At 32.5% G+C, this 15,925-nt stretch overlaps 1 protein-coding gene across 6 annotated transcripts in view; it reads left to right on the plus strand.

Moving 5' to 3' along the window:
- The window catches only part of LOC106478637 (synaptogenesis protein syg-2-like), a 263,962-nt gene that overhangs the window by 84,818 nt on the left and 163,219 nt on the right, over positions 1 to 15,925 (plus strand). The gene's annotated exons all lie outside the window — the stretch shown is intronic.

Raw genomic sequence — 15,925 nt, forward strand, 5'->3', positions numbered from 1 at the left:
ATGTTTGGTGTGACAGGGATTCGAACCCGCGACCCGCAGATTGCGAGTCGAGTACCCTAACCACCTGGCCATGCCGGGCCAAAGAACTCATGTTTACTCAATTTACTCATGTTTCTATATAATTATTTATACCTCGTTGTATTGGATATATTTTATTATTAAAAAATTTTAGCTAAGTTGTTCTGTTCCAGATTAGTAATAGTTTATTAACAGGTACCACGCATAATATGTGTGGAGGATTAAGAGACAATTAGTTTTCATTAAAAACAAAAACAAAACAGTTTCACGTGGACATTAATAGACACAGATGAATTTGCTTTTAGAAAATCAGTTGTTGTCTGGTGCTTTATGTAATATTCCAGATATCCGATGTGATGGACGATCTGATGCAATTTTCATTTGGTCGCCTTCTTCTTCACCCCCTACACCAGTGGCTCAGCCGTACGTCTGAGGGCTTACAATGCTAAAAATCTGATTTCGATACCTGCCGTGGGCATAACACAGATAGCCCTTGGTGTAGCTTTGTGTTTAATAACAAACAAACAAAAAACCTTTTCTTCTGAAATTATCCCGTTTATTAATTTTAGTAGGTACCTAATTCAAAAATAAGGTGGCTGTGCAAACGTGTCTGCAAAGAGAGACGAAGGGATTTCAATATTTGTAACATAATGAAGGTCCGGCATGGCCAGGTGGTTAGGGCGCTCGACTCGCAATCTGCGGGTCGCGGGTTCGAATTCCCGTCACACTAAACATACTCGCCTTTTCAGCCGTGGGGGCGTTATAATGTGACGGTCAATCCAACTATTCGTTGGTAAAAGAGTAGCCCAAGAGTTGGCGGTTGGTGGTGATGACTAGCTGCCTTCCTTCTAGTCTTACACTGCTAAATGAGGGACGGCTAGCGCAGATATCCCTCGTGTAGTTTTGCGCGAAATTCAAAAACAAACAAACTAACATAATGAAATTAATGGGAAAGTCTGAGAGAAGGAATGTTTGTGGTTAGCAGAGCAATAGTGTATCACAGGGTCAATGGAGTGAATAGACTTAGATATAAAGAATCAATAGGGTAGATAATGCACAGTATCAGTAACTTCCGTGCAAATATAACATTGAAGGTTTTTCCGATAGTTGGTGAATAAGAGAGATAGGATAAGTTGGAGGATACGACAATTCATTGGTAAAGATAAAAGGATAAATAGACTTTTGGGTAACATTTCACTCTGAGAATAACGTGTTGGGCTCTAATGAAAGGTGGTGGATGGTGTAGGTTTAAAGTGTCATTTAAGAATTTTCAAAATATTTTTCATTTTAAATCTAGAAATGTGGCAAAATATAGTTAGAAGTGAAATAATTGAAATTAATTTGGAAGATGGAGATGTTATCGAAAAACAGCTGCAAACCAACATATATTCTGGCAATGCTACCTGGTCTCAAGTGTAAAGTAAACTTAGTGTTAAAAAGAAAACCGGATTCATGGATTTGTCGATGAAGTCTTGAACGCGTTGATCCTTTTAATCGATCCTCTGGTTAAAGTCTGTGGTAAAACATTTTTTTTTCCTAATGAAGAAAATAGACTTTGTAGAATAACTTTAGCTGTATTTGTAATATAAAAAGTTGATATTGTTATCAATAACATCAAATTATTGTTGAACCAACTTCATTCTTATCACTAGAGTAGAAGCAGCGCGAGATTAACACAGATACAGAAGTAAGACTCGTTCGGCTAATGCTATACCAGATATACAAAAAAAGAAAATAAATGCCTAGGCTCCGGTACTTATGATCCACTGTTTATAATAAAACATGAAAAACCCTCTATTTTCATGGCCAATATTTAACAGAGAAGTACCCGTAGAAAACTATAAATGTTTGAACTGCACAAATAAGATACATATGTGTAATCATATATAAACATAAACATAATATATTCTTAAAAATATCGCAACGGCTAAACAACCACCTCAGCCTACATATACGAATATTACTGTTTTTTAAGCACTACATTAAATATAATAATGTTTTATAACCAATAAATATGAAATTGGATGAAGACAGGTTTATAATTTTCCCCCTAATATCTACAATGTTGCCCTTATTAAAGCTAGGTTCCTATGAGCCCCAGTGCTAAGGAAAAAATAGTATTAGTTTAGAGTTGATGTGAGAAAGTTATTTATATACATTAGGGAACATATTACTAGGGGGATAAAGAACTGTTAATTGGGAACGAAAAAATATACATCCTAAGGTCACTTATTACACGTAACATCACGATCCAAGAATTCCATACGCATGTACGCGTCTGAATTAGTTAACACATGAAGATCTAAATAATATAATGCAGGGGATTCTCAATCAATCCGCATCAAGATTTTAAGTAAAGTCATGAAAAAGTTTCTGAATTATGTGATAACAACGTCTAAGTAATATAACTTGTGGTTTCTGCATTACGTGACATTAATGTCTAAGTAATGTGATTTGTGGGTTTCTACAATTATTGACACCTAAGTTTAAATAATGTGATGTATGGGTTTCGTCACTACGTAACGTCAGCTTCTTTAGTTTATGCCTTAAATGGCACGGGTAAGTGAGTAATGTGATACGTGGGTAAGTGCATTAGTTAATATGAAGATATAAGTAATTTCATATTGAGTAAATAATGTGATGCATGGGGATTTAATTACCTGGTGACATGTCTAAGTAACGTAATGAGTGGGTTTTCGCATTAGTTATCATTAAGGTTTAGTTAATATGATGCGTAAGTTGACATCAACACCTAAATAATGTAAAGTGCGGTTTTCTGTATTACTTAACATTAAATTATCAGTAAAGTAATGTGCGAGTTCCTGCATTACGTGATGTTAATGTATAAGTAGTGTGATAAGTAGTGTGATAGCAGGATCTGGTTAACGTAATGCTTTGGCGTTTACATTAGTTAACGACAAAGTCTAAGTGAGATGATGTGTGAGCTTCTGTTGTAGATAACATCCAGGTCTAAGTAATGTGTTTGTAAGACTTTTTTGTCATTACCTGATACCAAGGTCTAAGTAATGTGATATGTGTGTGTGTTTATGCATTAGTTTACATTGAGGTCTATGTAGACTTATGAGTGGATTTCTGCTTTACTTAATGTGGCAAGGTTTAACGATGAGTTGAATAGACTTCAGCTTTATATGGCATCTAAATCTAATAACTAATGCGTGGATTTCAACACTAGTTGAAATCAAGATTTAAGAAATTGACGTAGATTTTCCAAATTACTTAAAGGCAAGGTCTAAGTAGTGTGATTTATGTGTTTCTTCATCAGTTCAGATCAAGGTCTAAGTAATGTGATTTATGTGTTTCTTCATCAGTTCAGATCAAGGTCTAAGTAGTGTGATTTATGTGTTTCTTCATCAGTTCAGATCAAGGTCTAATTAAAGTAATTTATGTGTTTCCTCATCTGTTCAGATCAAAGTATAAGTGATGTGATTTATGTGTTTCTTCATCAGTTCAGATCAAGGTCTAATTAAAGTAATTTATGTGTTTCCTCATCTGTTCAGATCAAGGTATAAGTGATGTGATTTATGTGTTTCTTCATCAGTTCAGATCAAGGTCTAAGTAGTGTGATTTATGTGTTTCTTCATCAGTTCAGATCAAGGTCTAATTAAAGTAATTTATGTGTTTCCTCGTCTGTTCAAATCAAGGTATAAGTGATGTGATTTATGTGTTTCTTCATCAGTTCAGATCAAGGTCTAAGTAATGTGATTTTTGTGTTTCTTCATCAGTTCAGATCAATGTCTAAGTAGTGTGACGCTTGGGCTTTTACATCACACGACACAAATGTCTAAATAATGTGAAGAAGTGGCTTTCTACCATATTTTACATCGTGACCTAAGTAACATAATAAGTGGACTTCTACATTAGTTGACATCAAGGTCTAAGTAATGTAACCCGTGGGATTTTGCACTAGGAGAAATTAAAGTCAAAGAAATTTAATGCGTATGTTTCTACCTTTTGAGTAGAAAACACGCGAATAAATGTTCTTAGTGAAAGTCAACGTAGTCAGTAAGTATAAAGTTTCCGTTGCATTTAAAAATATAAATATGATATAGAAGATTAAAACAGATTTTAAAGATATTTGTCTTTCTTAGAAACCGCTAAAGTTTTGTGGCTTATAACTAAGTGTTGATTCTCTTTAACGTTTGCTTTGGTCTTTGGTCAAAATATGTATCAAAATGTTTGAACAATTATCAAACCAGTGTCAAATTTGGTACATGGGTGGAGGATGGGAGCTAATCCACGCCTGCTCTTTCTTTATCTTTATTATTAAAAATGTATGCTTGCGAAACTGAAGTTAAACTGGATAGACGATGTACCCCCAACGCAATTTGGGTCTTATTTCCGCCAGTATTTCGAAAACAAGGGCACATTGCATAACTACTCAACTTATAGTGTGTGATCAGGTGGTACATGTCTGTTTTGTAGCTGCGTTGTTTCTTTTTTCTTTCATTTTCTACGTAATATTGCAATTAATTATTTTTCATCTAAGGTTTAAAAATGCTGTGTTAAATTCACGCTATTCTTCCTTATGACGTGATCTTTTTTTAATTATATAATTTATGTATATATATATATACAGGAAAAGCAAACCTAGTCATTATTATACTCATTTTTGTTACTGATATTAAATTCATTAATAGATTAAAATCTTAATCATATGCACTGTTCTTTTCAGTTATTCTTTATAAAGTTTAGCATCATAATGACAACTCACACATGATCATTTTAGCCATACACAACAACTAACAGTTTAACGTCTGTATTTTGAATAAAATGTAAACGAAGAATTCGATTATCATAATTTCATACGAAAAGAAAACTCATTATCCCTAACACCAGGCTTTTGTTGTGACTTGTGGAACACATCTGGAAGTATTTTACATTTTTAAAGCCTTATTAGCGTAGCCTGGTGAAGTTAGTGACGTGCTAATTGCCTTCACATATCATCTTCAATAACATAGTATAAATATCTAAACGTCAGACAACCGTTAATGGTACCCTAGTGTTATATGCCTTGCCATAAGCATAATATATAGGGTATTTCTAGGTATATCGTATTTTTATAATGTTACAGTAGAAAATTACCCCACCATAGCCATTGTATTTGTAATTCAATAACTACCCTTTGAATAAAACCAAAAACTAAAATTAAAACTGTCAGATTAATAGGGAATGTCTTGTACAAATTCACTTTAAGCTGTTGCCTTTTGTTGTTCTTTTCCATTCACTTAAAGATCATACCACTTTGGTTTTCAAAGGTGCGGTCATATAGGAGCAGTTCATCCTTACAATTTTCTTCAAGTGGTATTTAAAATCAACAATAAACATAACTCTCAAAATTGCATTTTAACTGAAATTTGTAATTGTGTAGAGACTACTGTAAAAATAAGACAATCACTGGAGAATATAGAACAAATTTCCACCTACTTAATTCTTAGTAGATGGCAATGTAGGATTCATATTAAATAGGAATTGGAATTGGAAATATAACGTATTAAACAAAATATAAATGTATTGATTCGTTTGTTATATGTCATCATACTAGAAGGTTTTAATTGTAATTTAACAAAATAAGATGCTAGTTTCGCGGTATATATCAAAAAGTATCATTCCATAGTTAAAATTAAGCAAATAACATTATTTCTCTTGTGAGCTATCTAACGAAGACCAAAAACAAAGATTATGTTAGCAAATTTTATTCCGTATTTTCTCTCTCTTTTTTTTATTTTAGTTTTCAAGCGTTTTCTACCAAACGATTAACTGTATTCTATTTCTCTCAGAATACCTGTTTGAAGTTGTATTTCGGAACTTCTGTTTGTTTGTATTTAAGTGCAAAGCTATAGCCCCCCAGTGGCACAGCGATATGTCTGCGGACTTACAACGCTAGAAACCGGGTTTCGATACCCGTGGTGAGCAGAGCACAGATAGCCCATTGTGTAGCTTTATACTTAACTTCAAAAAACAAACAAACAAGCAAAGCTCTACAATGGGCTATCTGTACTTCACTCACTATGGGTATCAGACGTACTGCTCATTCACCGAGGGCATTTCAAAACTAAATAATATCAGGTCCTCAAATATTTGTTTGGTATTATCTTCGTTCAGTAACTGAAGAATGGCATTCCTGTCTACATCTTCTGAAGCTCCTTCCACTAATCTCTGTGCTTTGGTTTACCGTTTTTCTTATGACAATATCTACCGAAAATGAAGGAGAGAGAGAGGAGAATAACGAGTAATTAGTCTATACCTCAGGTATCAGTTTCAATGGATTTCAATCTGAAGCTTTTGTCAGTGTTAAGTACAAGAACTGAAAATTGTACGGCTAACAATTTTCTGATTGTTCGATGAGTTATTGCTTCAACAATCCACTAACAGACTAAATTCTGATTTAGTTAATATACTGCTTTAGAGACGCTCACTTTTTACACATTTTTTTTTTATGAAAACTATTTTTAAAGTAACATTCTCTAGACCAGTGATTTCAAATGATGAGTTGTGAGACGCACAGTTGTGGGCCGCCGTGGGTCGAGACAACTACTTCCTTAAAGACATCAACTGCACATGTGGATGCTTACTATTATTCTAAATAACTAAGTTGGTTTGGAAATGCCAAATATTGAGAAATCCTGCTCTAAACTATTTTATTACTTGAAAAAAATCAATTTTATCATATTGTTTGCAGTGAATTCCAAAAGTTACGTATGTATATTATATATTGCACATCTTTATATTTTAGCAGCAAACTGCGACTTTGCTTTTCTAACTTATTCGATAAATCAAATTAGATATTATCATACCTGGCACAAAGGTCCTAAATGTTAGTAATATATATCCATGAACCAAAAACATATTAGGTAGAAACGTAATTCATATACTTAAACAGAGGGATGATAGATATGAAATTAAGTGAGCGTACTGTATATATTATGTATCAACTTATCAACAGCCCCCAAAAAAGTGTCATCCAACGTAACTTCTAGCTATGTTTACAACAGTTATACAAGAAAAACCTTAAACATAAATCGTGAAAGTTTCTCAATTACAGATGATAATTCTGGCTAACAAAAACAGCGTTGTTTAAACAAATGCAACATTTATATTAAATGGTATATATGTATATATATAAATGGCAGTTTGAAAATCATATTTCATTGCAAAAATATTCCAGCTATTTATTTGTAATTATACTGTAGATGCATAATCTACACTTCATTATACTGTAGATGCATTATCTACACTTCATTATACTGTAGATGCATTATCTACACTTCATTATACTGTAGATGCATTATCTACACTTCATTATACTGTAGATGCATTATCTACACTTCATTATACTGCTTTAGCAAACGTGAAATAATTTCAAATAATTCGATTGTACTTAAAACAGATATTATAAAGATGCAAGATGGTATACTTAATCAATAGTTTGGAATGATTATTGATTATAAAATTTCTAAGTTACTTACAATCTTCTGAGAAAGCTAAGACACTTGGTTTAGATTAGATTACAGAACCGATAAAAACATTTACAGGTTTAGTTGGTCCAAGTTAATATTTTGCAAGTATGATATAAAAACACAGTATTCAAATGTGTTTCAACATAACTTTGCTTTCGCAAATTGCAAAAGACAAATCGCCGCCGAGGTGGGTGAAATTTTATGTCTTTCAGAACAATTAAAAACAAAATGAAGACGATATTTTGTAATCATTTGTGTAGGATTCTTTTATAATAATTTAATATTGGTAATATTAGCAGTGTACTTTGCTGATTTTCATGAGAATGGTAAGCTTTATGACCGTTTAGGCACCACTCTGGGGGAACATTTTCTTTTGTAAATACTCTAGGGAAGTACTTCATCTTACAACACTGTTAAAGGCAGTTTCGCTGCTGAGTAAAGGATATATTGAAAATGCATAATGGTTCTGCCAGGGCGTAAGGCATCGCTTTGAACAATGATGATAGTGTACCGTGGTTATTCCTTAAAGATTCCCTAAGAGAGTGATGATTTCTAACACCTGTCGTTGTACAAAGAACAATGAACAACTTTGCTTACTTTTTCCTTTATGTTAACATTGTTATTTATAGTTTGGCATCATCTAAACACTAAAAATGAAACATATTTTTACAATAATCCAACATGGCTCTATACAGCATATTTTAATTAAAAAAAAGCAATCGTTATTTATATACCAACAAATACTGCCATGTCTAGCTATAAAGGTAACGTCTCAGTATTATACTAACAGAAACTTTTACAAACTAATAAGTATATATTATCAAAACAAGTGAAAGAAAATTAAACGTGGCTGGGATACGTTAAAGACAGCATTCGCCAGAAACTAAGTTTTAACGGGTCTACATGTACATCATCCAAATGTTATATATTATCCAAGATACCTATATCGAAACGTCGTCCTCTACATTTGTAGGTTTCTACAACAGGCAGTTGTTGTCCATTTAAAACTTAGATTCATTATGAATATTCTGCCTAAACAACCTATCAAAGAATACCTATATCGATTTTACAAGGTTGGTCAAACATTAGTTATATTACCAACCCTACATACCTACTCAGCCTATTACCAACTCAGCCGTACCACTGTTGTCTTCCAAATATTCATGTAACTGAAGAATATTTGACCGTAAGCTTTGATGTTCAGTCTCTTTTCAGTGGGATTACGAAAAATGATGTTATAATTGTTCGTAACAGAGTTGATAATGATGAGACTTTTGCAACACGAACACATTTATATAGACGTTTAGTTATAGCGTTTCTAGAAGTCTGCCTACCCACCTCTTCATATTTGGAGCGGCAGTTAAATTATACAACAGGTTGGATGAAATAATCTCTTCTCTTTCAGTAATCTTATATCAGATATTAAGGGAAATAATAGAAAAGATATACAGTTTCGTTTCTTTTAAAAGCTAATCTATGGTTTCGATACATGAATTGTTTTTTTTGTTTTACTATCTGGAAATGAACTTCTAATATTTTGGAAATGTTCTGTGATTACTTAACAACCAAGTCCGTCAAACGAAATATGACGATAAGCTTTCCCTCCTTGTTATTTTCCTGATAAAAGCAAACAAAAAGCCAAATAGAAGCATTAGTGTTCCAGCTTTGATTTCCAATATTTTACACATGCTGAGAAAAGTATCATCTCATGTCCTGTTTTACAAGTTTTCCATCTTGGCAATACGAAGTTCTAACTACGTCAAAATTTCACATTGTTTTCACCAAAATAATAACTTATCATCGTTTGCTATGAAAAATGAAGAGATGATAAGGAAGGCTAAAACAATCCTGATCTAAATAAAAATAACAATGACAAACCACCTACTGCCGTAATATATTTTCTTTTAGAGCTTTAGCCTAAGCTTTAATCCAAAACTATGTATGCGATACCAAAAATTGCACAAAAAAATGTTATTTGCAACACTAAATGAAAATTGGAAAACAATATATCAGTGAAAGTAATACATCTCTTGAGGTTCACATTAAAGAAAACAGAAGGTCATTTGATCCCTTTCGTGATGAGGCAGAGTCGGGTGTTACTGACCATCAGTCAAGCTGCAAAGAAGAAATCGAATGAGAAGAGACTGGGGTTATTGCAAAAAAAAACTATTATAGTCTCAAAGAATTTCTCTTTGAAATATTTTAGGAGACCACATGAGATTGGAAAAAAATCGAGGTAAATATGTGAGACAATGACGTCATAAGCCACGCCCACTTGTTTCCATTACTGCAACTAGGATATTAATATATAGTTCGGTAAACATAGCTGTATGGGTATCACATGATAAAAAACGCTTTACAAGTACAATATATCTAATCGAGAGGAACGTGTACCTTCATAATTAATACTTTTGAAATGTCAACAACCGATCTATAACTGCATTACACATGCAGCTTGTGGTAATCAAACTCGACAAAATTTTGCATGTACATCATAACATTACCACTGAAACTATTAAAACTACTGTAATAGTACTAAAACATCCATCCATATAACAAATACTGACATAACTGGGACACTTAAATTTTGCACTTGAAGAGTTTGCCAAATGTTTGGTCACTGAACTTTCACAAATGTATCAAAGAGTTACTAGTGTCATTTTCAGAACTAAATTTGCGACGTATGCAACATATTAAAAATATTTATCTCTAAACTAGTTACGAAAACAATGTTTTTTTTATCTTTTAAAATTACTAGTATCATGTTAGTGTGCTTTATATCTATATATTAATGTTTTGCAAACACTAACCTATTGCTGAAACGTGGCCATGGTATCACTGTAATATGTCATAATAGTCCCAATGGAACTCTCAGAGCAGCGAAGAAAGTTTCTATAGTCTGAATTGCCTAATGAATACTATGGTAATTGCAGAGTTTGTATTATAACATTTTGTCTCCTACAATAGTGTCGCATAGTTGCACATTTCATGTAAATGCAGTTTTGTGCAAAATCTTGTGGGACAAGTTAGCTAGGCCGTGAAAACGTCACCACGTCATCAGTTTCTTCAAAACCATATAGCATTTGGGTAACTGACGAATTGTGGAGACATGACATTTGTAGATAGGTCGTAGGATACGTACACACTTAGGATTCATCTCTTGTTGAATATTTAGTAAGGGGCAACTGCTTGCCATTCCATCACTCTAGTGATACATTCATTAACGAAGTTCATCCATATTTTTCCTTTCTCTCTGCGCTTCGGTATCATATACTAGGCACACTTCAGCTTCTAATAAGATTTATTTTATGTTTGAATCGTAGGAATTGTCTTCGATATTCCTTAGGTACGAGGTTCGGTTCTGCTCTAATTGCTACCCTTTTGGGCCAATATTTTGTAGTAAGTTCGCATCTAGTAAAAGTATCTAGATTTAGTAACGCACTGTATATTTGAATAATTGTCACTGCCAATGCATGAACATGAATGTATCTGGTTGAAATACCAATATCTGCCCTCATCCAGTGTTCTAGTAACGTACATGCTGAAACACATTCTAGAAATGGAACGTTGTGACAAGTATAACAGTGTCACTGGACAGAAAGGTTATTTTTTAATTATTCTTGTTTCAGCCACAACTACATGCTTTGAACGTGGAATCAAGCGCGTGTCAGCCTCTTTACTGTCTGAATGGTGGATGACATGGCTTGATGAATGAACTTATAATGTGTTGGTTGGTTCCGAGCCATTCCAACCAGGATTATCTCCATACCAGGGCAGCTACACAGCTACCATGCTCCATTTTGTATAAAACTTATCATGTTTGGTTATGTTTTCAAATGATCCCCAGAACGTTTATATTACCATAAGCAATTAAGTTTCTTGAATCAAAGTCTTTGATCTCCGTTTTTTTATGTTTTTTTTTGTCTTTGACTGAAAGTGCAGCGTAAGTCTCAAGTACAAGGTAAAACTTAGATACATTTACACATGCTCAGCACCAAGGTAAGAAAAAGTTCACAGAGATGTCTAAAGTTTTTCAGTGTTTGGACGTCAGTTGTCTCATATATGCCATCACATCAATTAAGTTGGTTGTCTAGCAATCACCCTGTCGTACTAGAGAAGTATACTCAGCAGGATACAAAGTATCGTTTTGTTCACTACATTCTATAGTTGCAGTTTATAGTATTCTAGAATGTTTATTGCTGTTACATTTGTCAAAATATTTTATTTGGCACCCATATTACTATGTTTAGTGAGAATTACTCTGATTTTCCTTCTTGCGATAATGCGTTAAAGAGGACGTGGTTTACGAACTCATTATTTGGCTTGTTGTAAGAGTACAAAAATTGTATTCTTAATTTTTTCATATCAAATAGTTTTCTAAAAGAATACGAAGAATACATAAGAGTGTACAACACACACACACACATAGGATTCCCTTTCAGCCATTCCACGACTGCAAAAATGTAAAAGAAACAAACTTTGTACAGCAGAATAATAAAACAAAGGCTCTAAACCTTAAGAACAAGCTTGAACTTCATTTTAAAAGTATTTAGCTAAATATAATATTTGTACCTTTAAACATATGTGTACAATGTGACCTGTTATGCTAGTATACAAAATAATTCATTCTTTCACATTAGATATGGTAGCCGATGAACCTGTTTGTTTAGATTTAAAAATGTTCCTCGTCTGAAAACAAAAGCCCATGAAAGGCTTTAAAACTTCTGATAAATATATAACAACAAGCTAGCCTAGAAGTATATCTTTTAAAATCATTTTTCACATTTTAAATGACAGTCCAAAATTATATATTTGAACTTAATATATTCGTTTCCCTATTTGATGATAAAAATAATGTAGTAACAAGAAAACGAAATTAACAAAGTCCCCACGCAACCATTTGTGAGTGACTTAATTTAAGCTGAGCTTATTCTGTTCTCTACAACAAGTCCCCGTTGATCAACTAAAATCATTTGATAACTAATTAGATAAAACCTCTGAGGATTGTGATGTTGTGAAATAGCTTAAGATATAAGTTATTGCTCACTAATTACATATTTTTACTGATGTTGCCTAATTAAGGAATTTATGTGGCTGTACTGTACAAATGTAGAACTCAACATGTATCTTATTTTCAAAGCATTCTCTACGACGCATACACAGGAATAACACGACAGGGAGGAATAAGTATAGATTTGTATTCTCACCTACAACCATAGTGTGTCTTCTGCTTTAATTATATAAATAGCATATATATATATATATAGCAAAAATAATACCATAACAATCCCAACAATATTTCTTTTCATTTGTTCTTCTGGTTGTAGCCAAACTTGTTTTTCATCACTTATTGTCTCTTATTATTTATTATCATTCTTCTTATTAACCATGTAAATTTCTATTCATAACATGACACCTGGTGAACATTTTCAGTACATGAACCCGAAGACTGTCTCATTGTTTAATAAATATGTTTTAATTAACTATCGTTAGTACATTGCGCCACACTTATATAAATTATTGAATGAAATAATTTAAACACAAGTCTTTGAAATGACTTTTTTGGAAACGGCATGCACTTTATTTGCAGTCAACATAGTTATTCAAGAAATAACATAGATTATTTGTTCAGCATTATGAGTATATCGCTGTTTCTCTGGTTTCTCAAGTGTCTGTAATATTAAAAGGCATTTTCGTGTGTTTACTTACCTATCATGTTTTACTAGTAGTAACCGGCGTTTACATATGCTTCACAGACTCATAAAATTTTTATGGTAGTAACAGGCGTTTTCACGTTTTTCACTGACTTATCTGGTTTTGATAGTAGTAACGGATGTTTTCATGTGTTCTACTAACTTATCACGTTCTTATATCATTATCAGACGTCTTCCTGTGTTCTACTGACTTGTCCAGCTTTTATGTTAGTAACATGAGTTTTCTTGTGTTTCACTGATTAATCATGTTTTTGTAGTAGTAACAGGAGTTTTCGTGTGTTCTATTGATTGAATTATCAGGACTTATATTAGTAAGCGACGCTTTGTTTTGTGTGTCACTGATTAATCAAGTATCTGCAGAAATAAAAGGGTTTTTTCATATGCTTCACTATTTTTTTTAAGGATCTGCAAGACAAACAAACCCTTTTCTACAATAATGAATACTTTTTCAGGTTTCTGCAGTACAACTGGGCATTCCTGTCTATTTCATTAACTTAAGTAATATCTGCAATAGTTACAATTGTTCTCGTATTTATTCTGAACTTACAAAATAATTAAAGTAGTAATACGTGTTTCGTATTTCAGAATCGACCATATTTGTATGCTCAATTTTAATTTCAAATAGGTTATCGAGTACATTTTAATATATAATCCTGTATATGAACTTTCAATTTTAATTAACTTTGTATGTTATTAGACGTTAACGTTCCTAATGTTTTATATGTTATAAAGTTATCATCATATCGATGAAATCTGCTCTTAACAAAATGGTAAACAATGAATTTGAAGGACACGCAGAATGGTAATAAGTATTTGACATATTAGTAGGGATTTTGTCTAATTTGTATTTTAGAATGATGTTTCTGAATAATTATTGTCAAAATAACAGCCTGTTATGCAACAGAAACTTTATCCGCTCATCCTAAATGTTCTTATTGAAATTTTAAAACACTTCCGAAATGCATAAAAACCGTGTCATTCTATCATATGTATTCATCAAAAGAAACTATACTTTTCTTCCTTCCGCAAAAATATCGTGTTCCAAGGCAATTTCCAAAACTAGAGTGCGTTAGTATTGAGATTTGTCTGATTAAATACCCTCAGGTTAAAATCGAAGTTGTTTTTTCCTATAACCAGCTTTTCATTTCAAAATCATTGGAACTTGCATGAGATTGAAGATAAATATTTCACCTTATTTACTTCAAGTATGAACATTGTTTTTATATAAAAGCACACGTTCTCTGAAACCATAAGCCTTAAGGCATATTTTTCTTCAACAACTCCATTCTCTTGTTTCACGTTCCACGAGTTAATACATAGAGAAAGGAAAGTGGTTCAGGTACTAGTCTAATCATTCATAGAATCTTTTATACATATATTACAATTGGAACTACACTACTTTTCTGCTCAAAATGATTGTGCAATAGAATATAATCAAGAACTTTCATCATTTAAAGAAGTAATGAAAACACATATTAATATTCTTTTAGAAATAACAAAATGTAGACCATCAGTTTTAATCATTCGATTTGAAGTATTGACGTTATGATATTATAAACTAAAATTGGAAGCCTTTCAATCTCACGTATAGCTAATTTAAATCTTGTAGTAGAAACTATAATGTAACATGTAAAACAACTATGTTTAAAAAGTGACCTATAAAAATATTTATTATTGCACAAATTATATCTCGTAATGTCAGAATGGGAGTTTGATAGTTTTAAAGAATTATTTTTTTATCTGTATTTCATCCTTAAAAACGAAATAAAAGAATAGTAAAAACATGTTCATTGGCTGTTGCAGAAGGTCATTCTTGTAAAACATCTTCAAACATTGACCAAACATAGATAAAATTGCGTAGATATTTTTTGGTACGCATAATGTACATATTTAATTGTGCATATCAAAAGTATACGTTTAGTTGTACATATCGGAAGCATACGAACATGCAGTTATAAAGGGGTTTCAGCGAACACTGTCTTAATACAGAATAATACCGGTCATGAATTGTTGGTGTTCTGTGAATCAGGCTTTCATCTAACTCCTGACTGGTGTCTAGTGCAATTTTTCTCCACTGTTACTTCAAAATCTCAGCAAACCTATGAATTAACTCAAATATTTCCAAAGATTTTTTGCAGGAATAAGATTTGTCTCTAGCCGAAACGTTTCGACGTTAATAAAAATGTATTTCATATCAACTTGGTCCGTACATAATTTGCGGTATGGAGAATTATGATGGGGAAACAGCTCATAAATTGCGTCTCGTGGACTACGTTAATTTAAGGAGATTAAATAATAAAGTTATAAAATACACCCTTTAAAATATAAGTATGTGTATTTATATATATTTCCTTATTATTTATGTAACCTTGTGTGTATGTGTCCTTTTTAACGAAGCATAGATTTTATAAGTTGAATGTATGATCAGCATGTAGATGTCTACCATTATTTCATGAACGGAATTTCTTTGTGACGTATTCTACCTGTATCTGTATCTGCATTGAATCTAATCAATGTAGTGGTAATAGTTCATGCATTAACGCGAATTCTTGAAAGCTACCAAAAATGCCCTATAAAGCTCAAACATTCTGCAACAGTTACATTCATTTGTTGTCAAACGTATTTCACCACAGTTGCAAGCGCACTAGCTGAGATCAGAACAATGTTTTTTTTTTAATTATTGTACGAAACATTTCAGCAGTTTTTAGTGTTAAT

This window comes from Limulus polyphemus, unplaced genomic scaffold (assembly GCF_000517525.1).
Source record: "Limulus polyphemus unplaced genomic scaffold, Limulus_polyphemus-2.1.2 Scaffold236, whole genome shotgun sequence".
NCBI lineage: Eukaryota > Metazoa > Arthropoda > Merostomata > Xiphosura > Limulidae > Limulus > Limulus polyphemus.